Raw genomic sequence first — 18,393 nt, 5'->3', positions numbered from 1 at the left:
AAGTAGGCAAGTCAAATATCGTGCCCCCCACCCCTGTTAACTAGATGAAGCAGAGGTTTGGATCAAGCACAAAAAGATTAAGTGACTTGCTCAGTACCACAGAAGTAAACAATGTAAAAGCCAAGGTTACATTAGATCCTGGCTCCTGGGCCCATGTTCCTACTGCTACATCAAACAGCCTCCCTAGTCATTAAACTTGATATACCACTAAAAGTGTTGAGATACAAAAGGAGTACTTAAAGACGATAAAGTCATCCTGGAGAAACTAAATGAATTCTTTGCTTCAGTCTTCATGGCTGAGGTGTTAGAGAGATTCCCAAACCTGAGTCGTCTTTTGTAGGTGACAAATCTGAGGAATTGTCACAGATTGAAGTGTCACTAGAGGGGGTTTTTGAATTAATTGAGAAACTTAACAGTAACAAGTCACCGTGACCAGATGGCATTCACCCAAGAGTTCTGAAAGAACTCAAATGTGAAATTGCAAAAATATTAACTATGGTTTGTAACCCGTCCTTTAAATCAGCTACTGTACCCAATGACTGGAAGATAGCTAATGTAACGCCAATATTTAAGAAGGGCTCTAGAGGTGATCCTGACAATTACTGACAGGTTAGTCTAACGTCTGTACCGGGCAAATTAGTTGAAACAATAGTAAAGAATAAAATTGTCAGACACATAGAAGAACATAAATTGTTGCACAAAAGTCAGCATGGTTTCTGTAAAAGGAGATCATGTCTTACTAATCTATTAGAGTTCTTTGAGGGGGTCAACAAACATGTGGACAAGGGGGATCCAGTGGACATAGTGTACTTAGATTTCCAGAAAGCCTTTGACAAGGTCCCTCACCAAAGACTCTTACGTAAATTAAGTTGTCATGGGATAAGAGGGAAGATCCTTTCATGGATTGAGAACTGGTTAAAAGATGGGGAACAAAGGGTAGGAATAAATGGTAAATTTTCAGAATGGAGGGGGGTAACTAGTGGTGTTCCCCAAGGGTCAGTCCTAGGACCAATCCTATTCAACTTATTCATAAATGATCTGGAGAAAGGGGTAAACAGTGAGGTGGCAAAGTTTGCAGATGATACTAAACTGCTCGAGATAGTTAAGACCAAAGCAGACTGTGAAGAACTTCAAAAAGATCTCACAAAACTAAGTGATTGGGCAACAAAATGGCAAATGAAATTTAATGTAGATAAATGTAAAGTAATGAACACTGGAAAAAATAACCCCAACTTGCATACAATATGATGGGGGCTAATTTAGCTACAACTAATCAGGAGAAAGATCTTGGAGTCATCGTGGACGGTTCTTTGAAGATGTCCACACAGTGTGCAGCAAAAAAGCAAACTGGATGTTAGGAATAATTAAAAAAGGGATAGAGAATAAGACAGAGAATATCTTATTGCCCTTGTATAAATCCATGGTACACCCACATCTTGAATACTGCATACAGATGTGGTCTCCTCGTCTCAAAAAAGATAGACTGGCATTAGAAAAGGTTCAGAAAAGGGCAACTAAAATTATTAGGGGTCTGGAACAGGTCTCATGTGAGGAGAGATTAAAGAGGCTAGGAATTTTCAGCTTGGAAAAGAGGAGACTAAGGGGGGATATGATAGAGGTATATAAAATCATGAGTGGTGTGGAGAAAATGAATAAGGAAAAGTTATTTACTTGTCCCCATAATATAAGAACTAGGGGCCATCAAATGAAATTAATGGGCAGCAGATTTAAAACAAATAAAAGGAAGTTTTTCTTCACTCAGCACACAGTCAACCTGTGGAACTCCTTGCCTGAGGAGGTTGTGAAGGCTAGGACTATAACAGGGTTTAAAAGAGAACCGGATAAATTCATGGAGCTTAAGTCCATTAATGGCTATTAGCCAGGATGGGTAAGGAATGGTGTCCCTAGCCTGTTTGTCAGAGAGTGGAGATGGATGGCAGTAGAGAGATCACTTGATCATTACCTGTTAGGTTCACTCCCTCTGGGGTACCTGGCATTGGCTGCTGTCAGTAGGCAGGATACTGCGCTGGATGGACCTTTGGTCTGACCCAGTACGGCCATTCTTATGTCAAATATAAATCTGAACTCCATTGTCATCTCCTGTGCCGCGTGCCTCCCCCCACCCCAAAAAAACAACCAACCTTCCCCCCCCCCGCGAACTCACATTACAGAGTGGCAGAGGCAACCTTTCATCAGATAAATATCCCCCAGAAGTGTCAGAGGGCCAGGCACATTAGAAAAGGCAGCTAGATTAGGGGCTTCTCAGACCTTGAACCTTTGTGGGAGACACAGTCCTGAATAGAGTATTCTAAGCTACTAATGCTGTCATATGATTGGTTAATTTGGAATTTAAAGATTTTTAACTTTTTCTCTCAAGCATTGTAATTGCCTTGGGGAACAAATAGCCATTGATGTCAAGGATCCAGATTAAAATTGATTAACAATTCTATGAATTTTGCCCAACAGCTATAATCATTGGTTGCCTTAGCAATGTGGTAGATTAAATCACAGGCTAAGATCCAGAGGGTCCATTAAAAATTCTTATTAAAATTCAAATTATTTATTGTGGAGTGAAATGATTGGTTATATATTATATACTCAGAAACCTTTCACAAAAATTTCTTATCCCAGCATTATTATTCTTAAATCTGACGGGTTTTTTGTCTGATTATTCTGTATAGGTAAAATAATGAATGCAGCTATAATAGTCGGCAATCATTTTACCTCTGCAATTTACTTCTGAAGTTAATGCACTTGATACAAGTAGTCCTTATGTCTTCATTATGTAGTAAGGTGAAAAATCAGATTCGATATTACATTTCTGAGAAAAAGTTTCTGACTACATACTTGATGACCCCTTAAATATCAACACCTATTTCCTTTGGGTGGCTGCACCTTTTCTACAGGGCTACAGATGCCAGTCTTGTTGTACTGTTCCTCAGTTTTTTGTATAAACATATCTGCCTTTTTACAAAAAGACCTCCAAGCATTCTGAATGTGCTTTGTTGCTGTGTATGCTGCCCTCACCAAAATTTCACATTTTCTCTCCTCCTCAGCAAAAAGGAGAGTCAGATCAGATGTTTGTTTGTTTTGTTTCATCCTGCCAGTTGGGACTGGGACCCCTCTTCCTCAGTCCTTTCCTGCAAGGCAGAATGTACTTGAGTCTTGCCAAGAAAGGAACTAGATAGTTTGAATCTTAAACAAGTGCTTTGTGCCTGAAGGAAATACAGAATCTATTTTAAACCAATTTTTGGCATTCTCTCCCTCCAACCTGTCTTTAATGGGTTAGCACCTCCTTATTCCTCAGTGTGTGGCAGTTACCTTCTCACAGGCAAGGATGAAAAAGTAAGGATGCTTGGAAGAGAGATGCTGTTTCTGAAAGGCAGAAGGGGACAATTAAACAGACAGAAATGAGAGTAATAGAGAGATCCCTTGAATGTGTCAAACATTGAAAGAGAAAAAAGGGATTAAAGAAGGTAGGGAGAGGAAGAATAGACTCTGATTTTAGATTGGTAAATGTAATGCATTTAAGTTCTTCTATTTTATTGCTTGGTAAATCTGGAGGAAAGGTATGAGATAGCTATCCTGATCACATATGTTAATTGAGCTGGCTACTGTGGCTCTCAAAGGTTTAAAAAAATCTCTCTTTAAAAACACAAAAACCACCCAGAAAATAATCTAAAATTCTCTGCAATGTGCATGTGATCCTCCGTCGGGTGAAAGACTTGAAGCACCATCTGATTCTGAAAACTGCCCCTTGAAACATTATAAATAATTTTGGCAGCTATGCCAAAATTTCCACACAAAGCAACTGGGCTCCGTTTCTCCTCCTATGAGGTAAACTTTGGCTAGCACCAGCCAATCTCCCTCTGCTTCCCCCCCCCCACTTTATTCATAAATGTGAGAGGGGATTAAAGTATCCTCTTACTGTCCTCCCCGAATTCCTAAATCTAGCCCTGCATTTAGGGCTATGATCCTGAAAACCAGGGTAACCCTATTTCTTAAAGCTATGGGAAATGTAATGCATAATGGGGCAAAGAAAAAAGGTCGAGACTAAGAGTTTGTCCTGAAAATCTGTTGTGTACTCCAGAGATTATCTTCAAATGTTTCTCTGATTCTGACTGACTTGCAACTGGGGAACATTCATCTAGTACTTCCTTGACTGATCACACACTTAGGCCTTGCCTTTGCCAAAACTTATGCACTGTGAGTAGTCCTATACATTTTCGTAGGGCCAGGGTCTGTTAATGAGCTTCAGGGGTGAGAAGAACTTTGGTCAGAACAAATTGCTGAATTTAGACTGGAGTAAATAAAAACATCCCTAAATTTGGAAACCTAGTTCTGCAAAAAGTTGGGGGAAAGGGGAACCCAATGCAAGGGGAAGAAATGGGCCAGTTCCCCTGTCCTTGAAGATGCATACTATCACAGGCTAGCTACACCTCTTCACCCTTTCAGGTCTCTGGCTATGGCTACACTGCAATTAAAAACCCGCAGCTGGCCCATGCCTGCGGGCTCAGGTAAAGGGGTTTTTTAATTGCAGTATAGATATTTGGGCTCAGGCTGTGGCCTGATGGGAGGGTCCCCGGGCTTGGGCTTGAGCCCAAATATTTATACGGCAATTAAACAGTCCCTTAGCCTGAGCCATGCAAGCCCTAGTCAGATGGCATAGGCCAGCCACAGGTGTCTAATGGCAGTGTAGACAAACCTTCCGAGTACGGCCACCTCTCTTGGGCCTCTTGCCTTTACCTGTCTCAGGTGGAATATTGCAATTCTTCCACTCTCAGTCTAGGACTTGAGTTCACTCCCTGGTGTTTACCAATTGCTTATTACCCTGTGAAGTCTAATTAGATTTTAGACACCTGCATTTCCTCCCTTTGGGAACCACTGAGATTGACCAATGGCCTTCTTGTGGGAGAGGAGGGGGAAGTATTTTTATTTAAAAGTTGGAACAAAGCATGGGGCGGGTGGAGATTTTAAAACCAGCAGTCTGTACAGATAGTTTTGCCTCTTAGGCTTCACTACAAACTGAGCTAGATAGGCTCTCCCTTCCCCTCCAGTTACTGGAAATGCGCGGAATGAATGTGTGTTTTCCTAGGAAGTCTAGATTCTTCTAAGCGTTGGTGTGACTCAATCTGACCCACCCTGCTCAAATTGGCTTCGGTACTCCCTAAGGTGAACTAAAGCCATTAAGGTTACTTGCTTTGGTGTGGCCTCTCAATATCCTTTAAGTGTAAGCAGCTTGGTGATTACTAGAAAGGATCTCCTCTCTCTTCCTAGGTGGGTAGGCTCAGCTACCTAGTCAGACCGCCTAGGGTGAAATGCCCACTCCCATATATGGTACAGAAACATCACACTATTAACCGTTCCAGATAGAATAGTAATAAGAATTAAAAAACACCTCCACGTTTATCACATATTGAAGCTGAGTTAAGGTTTTGTCACCTGCAACACTTCAGTACAGATGGATACAGTGGAGTCAATATTGCTGTTTTTGCAATGAATTATTGCTATAGAATTCATGCTGCTTGGATATGAGCCCTTGGAATTCTTGAGATGGAGCATACTAAATTCATAATGAAAACATAAAAATTATCTTTTGTTATCCATGCATGGGGTGGGGAATCAACATTTGTCCTGAATGACTGACTACTTAGCTGAAGAACTTAGTCCAAGTTCCTGTGCATGTTTTTGATTGTCTCAGAACTGATGCTCTTAAAACAAAACAAAACCAAAAAAACCCTTCTGGGGGATGTGACTAAGCCAGCTCTTTCGGTGTCTTGTATCTTTTCAGTGCCAGATTTACTTTGGAACTTTGATACACCTTGAGAGAGCTCTTCTTTTCATTTTGCTTCACATTTATGCGTTTGGTTTCTTGTGGTTCTTATTTCTGACTTAGATTTCTTTTCTTTTCTTTTTCTTTTCTTCTCTTTTTTTTTGTTGAGAACTACTTTATAGTCGCTCTTAATTGTAGCCTCCAAAAATTTTGGTTTTTGGTGCTGTATGTGGGATAACTGTTCTGTTATGGTGCAATTGCAGTATGGTGCAATTACAAAACATATTGGAAACATATTAGAACTGTTAAATGCTGCAGAATTGCAGGAGCAGAACTCGCTGATTCTACCTGATGTCTGTGTCCTTTTCCTTAGTTTAGATTAATAGGGAGAGAACGGATCGAGAGAGCGCCTGCTATGAGGAGGAAATGAGTCTCCTCTCTTGATTTCCTTCTCCAAGAAGAAAAAGTATTTGAAAAAAAGAAATTTGAAGGAGAAATTTTTAAAAATACTCCTAGAAATAAAAAGAGGTGTGCATGTTTCTTTTACTTTTTTTCAACAATAGCTTAGAGAGAAGGTACTGTATTTAATCCTACCTTTTTTATTATAATGTAATAGTGCTTCACTCTTATATAGTGCCTTTTCATCCAGATATCTCAAAACACTTTACAAAGGACTTTCTCTATTTTACAGGTTGGGAAAGTGAGTCACAGGGAAGGACAAGGCTTGCCCAAGGTCAGCCACCCAACAAATTAGTGGCAGAGATAGGAAGCGAAACCAGGTTACCAGAGTCTCATATTAGTGCTTCTGTCTGCTAGGCCACACTGCTACTGCTAGTAGCTTTGTGTTCTGCTATGTGGCTTTCTTTTCATCCCTAACTAAAGCACTTGTAACAATTATAATTAACAGATCTGAGATGTTAGAGAAGGTAAGCAGCATTTAAAAACATAATTGATAGGTTTTCCTACGGCACTTATCTTTAATAGAATCCTAGCTGTCCCAGAGGCAGCTGCCAGATATTGTTGGCATGGCCTTGTTTAGCTTCCTGCAGCCATTCTAAGAGTTGTAAATGAGAGAAAAGGTGGTCGATTTAAAAACAACATGTATTTTTCTGATGTAAATTTGAATGTGGCTCTCCAAGTAAAATAGTGCATCAAAAGATTGCTCCTATAGCTACACTTCCAGAAATGAAGAACAGACTTGCTCCTAATACAAATGAGTAGGAATCCCAAAATTGGTTATCTACGAATACTCATGAATATACATATAGAAATTATGTTGAGGACTGATGAACTGCCTTACTCTGCAGACTCAGTATGTGCTGGTCACCCAAATGACTAGCTGGGTGGGCCCAGATTCCCCTACAGGCCAGGTTGGCATAAACCCTGAGAAGCGAACAGGGTTTATTTGAGAGCCCAAACAAAGAGCTGAATTTAAAGGATCCAGAGCTGGAACTGATGACTCTAGCGAGCAAAAAGGAACAGTTCATTTATTAGACCCTTTACTACCCCCAAAGGCGTTCATTTGGACTTCGTGATTTAGCCAGAGGGCCAAGCCATGGATGTCCTGCTCCCTGCCACTCTCCACCCCCTTAGCCAGGATGCCAGGGCAGAAATGGGCTGCAGTTTCACACCCCGGCACCAGAAGGCACTCAAGAGGTGAGCAACTCCCATTACAGCACCGTAGTGTTAACCTATCAACATAGCACTGCATCCAAAACCCATTGAATTACATAAAGATACAGAACCCTTTGTAGTCTGTGGAAGTATCAGGCCTTTAATGAAGAAGTGAATATGTGGGGAAACCTTGAGAGGAATTAGATTTGAAGAGCGGCAAGAAGGGGGAAAATGCTTTCCAAGTGTGCTGTGGACTTTAATGGGTTGCCTTCCAAGTACCTATCATTAGTACAGCAATTGTTGGCATGCAGTATGCTCTGAAGATGAATCTGCAGTACATTGTTTAACATAATTATTTGGTTTTGTGATTGCAAGTGAGCCAACCAGCTCTTGCTGGTTGTTTTTGTTTTTGCTCAGACTGACCTAAAAATTAGATCACTAGCACTTCTCCACTCCCCCCAACCCTGTTGAGCCTTAATTTTTGAGATATAAATTAAAGGACCACAAACTTTTTTTTATGAGAACATGCTATCTGGAAGTGGGAAACAGTTTTTTGTGTTTGGAAGTATGCTTTCAATTCTGCCCTTGAAACTTGGATCGAGCTATGATACTAATACATTTGTTCCCTGTCAAACCCTTTCACTGATTTTGGAGTTAGTACACAGCTTCAAACTGAGTCTGCTTCTAGTATTAATACATAGTAGGCTTTTTCCCCCTTTCAGATCTAGCTTACGCTTTATTTCAATTCAGAGACGTAAATGCATATGTGGCAGCAGTTAACTTAACTGCTTCAGTGCCCTTAGACATTTTTCTTCCAGGAATATGACGAAGTATGCCATGCTTATTTGCCTTTCCTTAATGTAATTAAGTTCTATGATATTGGTGACTGTCACTTTCTGGATTGAGCTTCCCAGACGGAGTTTGGGCAGGGTACTGAAACTCTTCTTATTCCCAGCTAGTTGGAACTGGATGCAGAATAAAGAGATATCTTGCAAGTATTTAACCCTGAGTAATCACTGAACGCTGCATGGGACCAGGAGTAAAAAGAAATGTGCAGTAGAGCAAATCCATGGTTGGATTTTGTACATCAATCTGAATTTTAAAAAAGAAAGGGGTGGGGGGCACCCCTTTTCAGGTCTGGGATGAAATGTGATCTGCGACTGCCAGAGGTACTGGTCAGGATGAACAACTTAATTATGTTCTACAGGGTATTAGGATAGGGTGGCCAGGATGGCATGTTTCTAGCCCCTGTTATCAATATAAGGGGGATCTCTCAGTCCTAGATGGAATTCCCTTTAAAGGCACCAGGATACTGCATTCTAAGGTGTACAGAAAAAAAAATGTTAATGTGTAGGGATTGAAAAATCAGAGAAGGGCCAGAGATGGTTTTATATTGGCCTCAAATGAACAACATATGCCAAAAATACAGGCCAAGGCAAACAAAAGAGTCTATGTTGGTAACGCAGGAAAAATTTGGTCCCCTGGAACAGAGCAGGCATAGACTTGTCTATGTTGGCTGGAAGAAAAACTATGTACTTATTCTAGACTGTAATTCTCACTTCCCTGAGATAGCCTTACTAGAAGATACAACTAAAGGTATGCCTGACATATTGATGGCTGACAATGAGCCCAGTTTAATGGGCGTGGGATAGAAGTTTGCAGAGAAGTATAATTTTAAGCATGTAACTGCTAGTCCTCATTATCCCCAGTGCAATGTGTTGATGGAAAACAATGTCAAAATAATAAAGTGCCGATTGGAAAAAGGTTTCAGAGTCAGACTCTGAGCCATGTTTAGGAATGTTAATTACAGAATGGCACCAATGAAGCATGGGTTGTCACTTTCTGATATCTTACTCAACATAAAATTGAGAACAAGAATGCCTTCACTGTTAGAAACTAATTTCAGAGTTGCAGCCGTGTTAGTCTATATTCGCAAAAAAGAAAAGGAGTACTTGTGGCACCTTAGAGACTAACAAATTTATTTGAACATAAGCTTTCATGAGCTACAGCTCACTTCATCGGATGTAGCTCACGAAAGCTTATGTTCAAATAAATTTGTTAGTCTCTAAGGTGCCACAAGTACTCCTTTTCTTTTTTGTTAGAAACTAATGTTGGAGTCACTTGGGTCTAGCAGATGTATGAAGAGGCATAAGGCAAAACAAAAATGTCAGTATGATTGGGGTCATAAGAGCTGTCACTCCTTCATGAAAAATGTTGCTGTGCGACTCTGATGGAAACGGTGTCTGCCAACAGCAGTGTTGGGTGAAGATGTTGTGGTTGCTGTCAGATGAGGTTGTCACCCAAGACAGACATGCACTATGGAAAAAATAGGTGATGCATTCTCTAAATCCCAGAAAGAGGGGAGAAAAAGTGCTTTCTCTGCCATTTTCCCCAAGAAGGTTTCAGATTAGCAGCTGCCATGACTGTTGGTAAGTTGTTCCTATGGTTAGTTATTCTGACTGTTAAAAATTTAGCACTTGTTTCCAGTATGAGTTTGTCTAGTTTCAACATCCAGCCATTGGATGAGGTTATACCTTTCTCTGCTGGATTGAAGAGACTTATCAAATATTTGGTACTGATAGACTGTAATCAAGTCACCCCTTAACCTTCTCTTGGTTAAGCTAAACAGATTGAGCTCCTTGAGTTCTATCACTATAAGGCATATTTTTTTAATCCTTTAATTGTTCTTGTGGCTCTTCTCTGAGCCCTCTCCAGTTTATCAATATCTTTCTTGAATTTTGGACACTAAAACTTGACACACTACTCCAGCAGTGGTCGCACCAGAGCCATATAGGTAAAATAACTTATCTACTCCTACTCAAGGTTCCCCTATTTCTTCATCCAAGGATTGTATTAGCTCTTTTGCCCACAGCATTGCACTGGGAGCCCATGTTCAGCTGATACATCATGACCCCCGAATCATTTTCAGAGTGGCTGCTTTCCAGGATAGAGTCCGACATCCTGTAAGTATGGCCTGCCTACTTTGTTCCTATAGGTATCTCTTTAAATTTAGCGATATTAAAATGCATGTTGTTCCCCCTTGTTCCAGTTACCAGGTGATCCAGATTGCTCTGTATCAGTGACCTGTCCTCTTCATTATTTGCCACTCTCCCAATTTTTGGGTCTTCTGTAAACTTTATCAGTGGTGGGTTTGTTTTCTTCCAGATCATTAATAAAAATGTTTAATAGCATAGGGCCAAGAACCCCTGCAGAACACAACTGGAAACGCACACATTTTATGATGATTCTCTGATAATGGTTACATATGGAGACTTATCAGTATTCTAACTTTTTAATGCATTTAATGTGCACCATGTTAATTTTTAAAAATCTAGAAAGATATAAAAATCAAAATGTTGTGATACCAAATAAAATGCTTCTCAGAAGCCTAAGTATATTACATCATCACTATTATTTTTATTAACCAAACTTGCAGTCTCATAAAAAAAAATCATTAGTTTGACAGAATCTGTTTTTCCATACACCTCTGCTGAATGGCATTAATTACATTACCCTCCTTTAATTCTTTATTAATTGAATACTGTATTAGCCACTCCATTGTCTTGCCTAGAATCAACGTCAGACTGATGTGCCTATAACTACTTGAGTTCATTCTGTTTACTCTTTTTAAATATTGGCACATTAGTTTTCTTCCAGTCTCCTGGAACTTGCCTAATGTTCCAAAATTTATTGAGAATCAACAGTCATGGGAAAACTCTTGGATACAAGTTATCTGCTGATTTTCAAAATGTCTAACTTTAGTAGCTGCTGTTTAACATCCTCCAGAGATGATAGTGGAATGAAAAGTCTGTTCTACACTATGACTATATTGTCTGTTTTCCCTCAAATACAGAACAGAAACACTTCTGCCTTTTCTGCATTATTATTGACCGTTCCATCATTTCCATCTAGTATATGGACCAAAACGATAGCTGTAGTGCTGATGTTACAAGGAAACCTTGCAGGTGCAAATGACAGGACAGGGCACCTCAAAGACAAATAGAATATTGTTAGCAAGTTTAGTCATTTAATGGGATACAAGTATTTTTAATTGTGTTATACTGTTGTTTTTTTAAGTGTTCAGTTTTGGCTTGGAAGGGAAGATGTGGAATTGAGGACTGTGGATTTAAGAGCTGACCTTCCCAGACAGAATCTGGACAGGGCATTGTGAAGCTCTTGTTCAGCATGGCCAGTTGGAACCAGACACAGAATAAAGAAATCTCTTGCTAGTATTGTATTTGAGCGATTGCTGAATAGCACAAGTTCCATAAGTGTCCTGACCTTTCTCTATATGGCTTACCATAGGGCAGGCTAATATAGCAGAAAAATGTAGTTTTACAGGAATGATGCTGCAGTGACTAGGCTTGAAGATTACTTACTTGAGTTCTGACTGAAGCATTCTAGTGTGAAATCTTAACGTTGGAAATGTTAAGTGTATCCTTGGCGTTAGTATTTTTTAAGATTTTTTTTTTTGCTTGCAATATACAAGAGAAAGCACTATAGGTATTATTCAGCTTAGTGGGGAAAAATCTTATGAAATTTTAAAATGATACATTTGGAGACATTAGAGGAGCCTGGCAGCACATTCATCTTTACAAGGGTTCTCTGTCCCTGACGGGAAATGGATGATGATGTTCCATCTTTTTAAATCACTCAGAATTGTATGAAGCAAAGGAAAGATGGTGAATGTTTAAGTCCCTGAGTTTTTGTGGAACTTAAATTCCTGAACATCATGACCAGAGACTAACTTTAAATGGGTCAAAACTGAGTATTGTAGAGCAGTATCTCGGAGTGTGTGATTAATCTTGTAGCCAACAATTGAAGCTAACAGATGAAGTACAGTACCTAGAACAAATACACAGGGCCTAGAACATAACTTGCTTCACCAAAAAGGATGGGGCATGTTTTCTAGGCAAGGCCAGGAACAGGAAGATCTTTCTCTCCCGGAGACTTATTGTGAAACACAACAGAATGCTACATAATGTTGGCACAGATATTGCATAAAAGAACTTAAGGCAAATATAGGTAAATACATGCACCGTTTAAAAAAATATATACCAAAATGTATCTGTTGTCCAATGGACAAGAATGGTGGCTCTCCACCTATTTACCGCATATGTGGCCCACAATGTCTTATGTGGGTCGCATCCAATACTACCTGTATGGCCCTGAGGATATGACATGGGCCACAGCTCTGTGCTGATTAGGCTGCAAGCAACCCACAGGACGCAGATTGAGAACCACTGGACTAGATGAATCCCTGCTTTTTCTCTACTTGGCTGAATGTCTGTGGCAATTGAATAGGAAAACAAGCATTTCTGTCTCTATTTTGGAAAAGTACAAAGCTAGCTGAATGAGTTTCAAGTGATTGATAGTGAAGCAAAAGTGTCTCTATTAAATCAAATGTTCTTCTGAACTCTCGTAGTCATGGAAAAGTCCTATAGGCATTAATAGAGATGAAATCAATATGATTATATAGAATTTAAGAGTAATGATATTTCTATAGAACTATTCTATTGAATTCTGTAAATGGGATGTGCTTCCCTGTTTATTTCTATAGGATTTTGAAAAACACAGGTCAGCATTTTTCTTTTCCATTGTATAGGACTTTTTCCATAAGGGATCAGTGTTAGTGGTGGATACCTAAAAGGTGTTTGGTTGAACTAATGCATTACAAACATTTGTTTTAAAATACAGGGTATACTGGATGAGATTGAATACTCTAAAATAAAAACCAGCTTGGTCTAGGATTTAATAATGTAAATTGTACAGTATATTGTTGTATCTAACAAGTTTACAAATTCTTCTGAAAAGATCTTGCACCTGTAACTATAGACCTCCACTTGGTTTGTGTGCTACTGTATTACAGGGCCCCACTCCCGGCCAAGTCAGAGCCAGCCTGTGGTAAGAGCCATCTAGGGAATCTGAACCAGTGTGTGGAGCCCTGGGTGGCAATCCCTAGGGGGCCGGGACATGGGTTGGAGGCTGCTTTCAGGCACCCTGGCACCCCACCCAAGGCAGGTGGAAGGTCCAAGGTTCCCCACAGCAGCCTGGGTTCCCTGGGTGGCTCTTACCACAACCTAAGGTGACCAGAGTCCCAGACAGTCCCCTTTTTAAGCTCTGCCCCAGAAGTCCTGACTGACTTTTTGGGCAATCATCAGTTGGCAAGAGCAAACTGGACAAATGCCCAGTTTCCCCCAAAATGGGCTTGCGGCGGGGAAAGTGGCAGGGCTCAGGCCATCCCCGTGCGGCAAATAAGAGCGGCTCAGGCCAGCTTTGCGTAGGGGTTGGAGGGGGGCTCAGGCCGACTCTGTGCAGGGGATGGGGTGGAGGGGGCTCAGGCCAGCTCTGTGGGGGGAGGGGAGGAAGAATATGGTCACACTACCATAGCTTGGCTTCTGACCTGGCCAGGGGTTGTGACTGCAGCGGAAGAGGAGGAGCAGGGCAGTGGGATCTGGGGTTGCGGGAGGGAGAGGAGGAGCAGGTGGCAGGACCACAGTGCTAGTGACCATCTCCTCACTTCTATACAGGTTCTGGCACTCCTGTGGGGGCCCCCAAATTGGCCGGGGCCCCTGGGCATGGGCCCACACGAGCCCATGGGCCCGCACTGCTCCTGGCACATTCAGTTTCTATGCTGATCAGATTTAACTTTGCAAGGATGGGTGGGGAGGTAGCTGTAAACCTCTTCCAGTAACCTCCTGTTGAGAAGACTGTCTGGGAAGCTGGTTCTTGTGTCTTAGGCAGCAAACCCACCTTGCAATGGAGCATGCCCACTAAAGACAGAACTCCTCCTATTGTAGATAGGGAGAGACAGGCAGAAAGCGCACACGGTTCACAACATGTTGGTGGTCTGGATGTTGGCAGGTTGGTGCTGATTATTCCTGCAGCAGTAGCACTTGGAAGCCCCCAGTCATATCAGAGGCTCATTGTCTGTAGTGCTTAGTACATAATAAAATACTACACCAGCCCCAAAGCACTGTCTTTAACTAAGGGCTTGTCTACACATACAGCTCTGCTGTGGTGCAGCTGCACTGCTTAGTGAAGCTGCTGTCTATGCCGACAGGAGAGCTTCTCCCATTGGCATAAGTACTTGACCTCCCCGAGAGGCAATAGCTAGGGTGACCAGATGACAAGAACAAATATTGGGACACATGGGGGCGCAGCCACAGGCTCACCCCCCCGCCCCAACCAGGGCTGGCTCTAGGTGTTTTGCTGCCCCACATGCAAAAAATAAAGCTGGAATGCTGCCGAAGCAAAATATCGGGACGCCGGACAAACTACTAAATATTGGGACAGTCCCAATTTTATTGGAATGTCTGGTCACCCTAGCAATAGCTATGTCAATGGAGGAAGCCCTCCCATCAATGTAGCATTGTCTACACGTGGAGTTAGGTTGGGATTTCCCACACCCGAGTGACATAGTTACACTGACATAAATCTGTAGTGTAGACCAAACCTAAGATTGTTAAAATACAACAGGCATGGGAACTAACAACTGCAGGCTGGTGGCGAGAGAGATGGCATCACAGTAACACAAGCCTGTTTTTATATAGTCCAGCTGTGTGCATGATATATAGGTGTAGAGCAGGGGTAGGCAACCTATGGCACATGTGCCGAAGGCGGCACGCAAACTGATTTTCAGTGGCACTCGCACTGCCTGGATCCTGGCCACCAGTCCGGGGGGCTCTGCATTTTAATTTAATTTTAGATAAAGTTTCTTAAACATTTTTAAAAACCTTATTTACTTTATATACAACAGTAGTTTAGTTATATATTATGGACTTATAGAAAGAGATGTTCTAAAATTTTAAAATATATTACTGTAACACGAAACCTTAAATTAGAGTGAATAAATGAAGACTTGCACACCACTTCTTGTTGAAAGGTTGCCAACCCCTGGTATAGAGGATACTGTGGTTTTGTTTAATTTCTAAGTACTCACCACTTTCTAGGTAGCTGTATAACAACTTTTCCTCCTGTAAAACTTTTTGTCATGTTTTGAGCTGCTGTGGTAGTTGCATTTTAAGTAAGTGTGCTACAGAATCAGCATCTGTGGCCTTCAGAAATGTGCGACTTGGAAAGCTTCAGACTTTTGAGCTCATTATGAAGTGAGTTAAGTGATTTTCCAAGTTTGCACCTGGCATATCGGACACTTTATCCAGTAATATTGTGCAAAAGGTTGTGACCATACATCTTGTGCAGTAACTTCAATAATAACGTGAGTCACAACTGCATGTCTGACACACCCCAACCTTTGGTGCTTTCTTTACCACTCACATATCCCTTGTTACCTTGCCGGCATCTGTAAAACTGGCTTGGGGGCAGGCTGCTGCTCTAGGCCAGCTCAGCTGCTTTATGCTTCTATTTCCTTCATACTTTTATGTACAAGTATTCATTTCTGAGGAATGCCAGATAAAATTTATTGCAAACTTGTCATAAGATCCATATGTGAGGCTTTGTATAAATATATATATAATCATAAATCAATATGCTGAAGGAATACTTGCAATGCTTCATTGACAATGAGATGCCATTAAAACTAGATGGTATAGAGTTAGTCTGTGCAACAATTTAAATATCTTAGTTCAGTGTTTTGCCATGATGGGAATGTGAACACGGCTGTTAGGAGCGACATGAAGAGCACTGGTATAAATGGAAAGAGTTGACAGGAATCTCTGCTCTAATACGATAAGCCAAATAAAAAGCCAAGTGTATAAGATCATGATTGGGCCAGCCACAACTTATGGGTTGGAATGCTGGTCAATGAGGAAGAGAGAAGAACTACTACTTCACACTATTGACATGAAGAATGCTCGGGTGGAAGCTGGGTAAGACCAGAGCTGATAAGCTATACAATGTAACAATACAAACAATAATGCGGGTAGCTCCCATCATGGAAAAGCTGAGGGAGTATTGACTGAGATGGTGTAGCCATGTGAGACCATGAGATGTGCAGTATGTTGGCCAGAGAGTACAAGAGCTAGTAGCCATGGTGGCACAAAGACCGCAAGGAAGACCAAGAAAAACATGGTTCAAGATGCTGAAGGAGGACATCCAGGTGCTGTCAGCTTGAAAGATGCACTTGACAAGAATGCTTGGAGACTAAGAACAAGAGCTGCTGATCCTGATTGTGAGGACAATAAGAAGAAGAATATGCTATCTAAGCATATTCCCACTTTGTGGCATACTGGCCACTTAAGCACCAAATTTTCTTCATGAATTGGAAATATATTCAACAGCCTGTCTGCCTTTTATAATAAAATCCTGTATTTCTCAGTGTGTGGCCTCATAAAATGTTTGAGAGACTCTGCCCCTTGCTCAAGAGATTTGGACCAGCTGTTAAGCAGGCCAGATGAGCAGTTCTGCTCAGCTACAGTCTAATTAAAGTTATGCACTTATTGAATTTTTTGCATTTCAAACCCTGAATGGATAATGTTCCACTCTACTCCAGTAGCATAAACTATTGATACAGAATATGTTTCAACTATTTGGAATCATTCTTCCATCTCTGTGGAAGAATTAAAATGCTGTTAAATAATACTAATATACTTCACAAAACAAAGCAGAAATTGTTTAATCACAATTAAAATATGAAATGTAAAACTTAATGCAAAAAGAATTATTGTAGTGTGGATTATTAAAGCAGTGCCCTATCCTAGCTGCTGAGCAAAGAATAAATTGCTAGTTCTTGCATAACCTCTCCTACTTCATCTGTGTAGGATTAGATTTCAGTTAAGTATTTTAAATGCTAGTCACTGTTTATTTTATAAACCAGTCTGGAGCTTTTCTATTTGTCAATTTGTATTTTCTCTGACCTGTAGGGCATTTCAAAAATATTTGCACCTGTTATCACAAGCCTGATAAGTGAAAATGATATCTTTTTTGGAAATGTTCTCAAATATTTTAGGATTTGTTTTTAAAACAATTATAGTTGTATGAATCAAGTTGTTGGGACCTGTTATTGTTCAAAAGAAGTTAATTAATTAACTTCTAAGAACTAGCTAATTAACCCTATGTGTGTGCTTTGTATTGCTTTCTTTTTGATGGGTGGTGATGATGGGCATAATTTTCCCTGACTTGCCCAAGATACTTAGGCATCTTTTTAAAAAATTCCCAGCATGCTTAGTGCTTTACGGAATATGTAGTGGACAAGCTCCCTGCTTCCACAGCCTTGCAGTCTTTTATTATTTTTAATAACACCCAAACTTCTGCTATGCACTTCCAAAACACTGAGAGGGAGACAGCTCCTGCTTTAAAAGAGAATACATTCTGACTTGATTATGAGATAAATTCTGAATTTCTTCATCAGGAAAAACTCCCATTAAATTCAATAGGCATTTAGCCATAAGGAGTTTAAGTGAAATATCCTAAAAACATTAAGGCTGAATTCTTCCCTCATGTAGCTATGTTCACTTCAGTGGAATTGCCCCAGGGATGAGTTTGGCATATAGAATCAATCAGCTACAAATCTTATGGTAATAAGATCCAAATGTTCTTAATGTGGTAACTTTAAACTTGGTTATAGTTCATTATGGTGGTAGTTTAGAATCATATTTTATTTATATCATCATAATTTAAAATTAGACACAAGGAAGACACATGGGTAAAGACAGTTTGTTTTTATATAATATTCCATAATGTTTTGAGGGAGTACTTGGTTGTTTTTACAAGAGCTTATCAATGGCCATAAGCCAAGCAGACCATGCTTTTTAATATTACTATAAATCAGATGCACTCTCCCTTACATTTAGTCTACTATGTGTGGAGAAGTATTATGGAGAAATTATCTTCTTTTATGAAGCCCAGAGTTTAGTGTAAATGGGTTATAACTCGTTTTATTATCTTGAACTTGAAGATGGAATGAGCCTTCGTATAATTTTGGACCTGCTGCTATTAAAATAGATCAGTTTGTGTTTGTTTGTTTTTATATATTCGTAGTATTGTATTTTTCTCTGTTTCTTAGCTGTTTGTGCTGTGATTTAGTATGCCTTGTTATTGCTCCTCCA

The 18,393-nt window shown here is 40.4% G+C and overlaps 1 protein-coding gene across 1 annotated transcript in view; it reads left to right on the top strand.

Annotated features, from left to right (window-relative positions):
• The window catches only part of DLG2 (discs large MAGUK scaffold protein 2), a 1,500,569-nt gene that overhangs the window by 757,154 nt on the left and 725,022 nt on the right, over positions 1 to 18,393 (top strand).

Source organism: Dermochelys coriacea, chromosome 1 (assembly GCF_009764565.3).
Source record: "Dermochelys coriacea isolate rDerCor1 chromosome 1, rDerCor1.pri.v4, whole genome shotgun sequence".
Lineage (NCBI taxonomy): Eukaryota > Metazoa > Chordata > Testudines > Dermochelyidae > Dermochelys > Dermochelys coriacea.
Note: the sequence above shows the minus strand (reverse complement) of the source record. Positions and strands in the feature narration are given on the sequence as shown.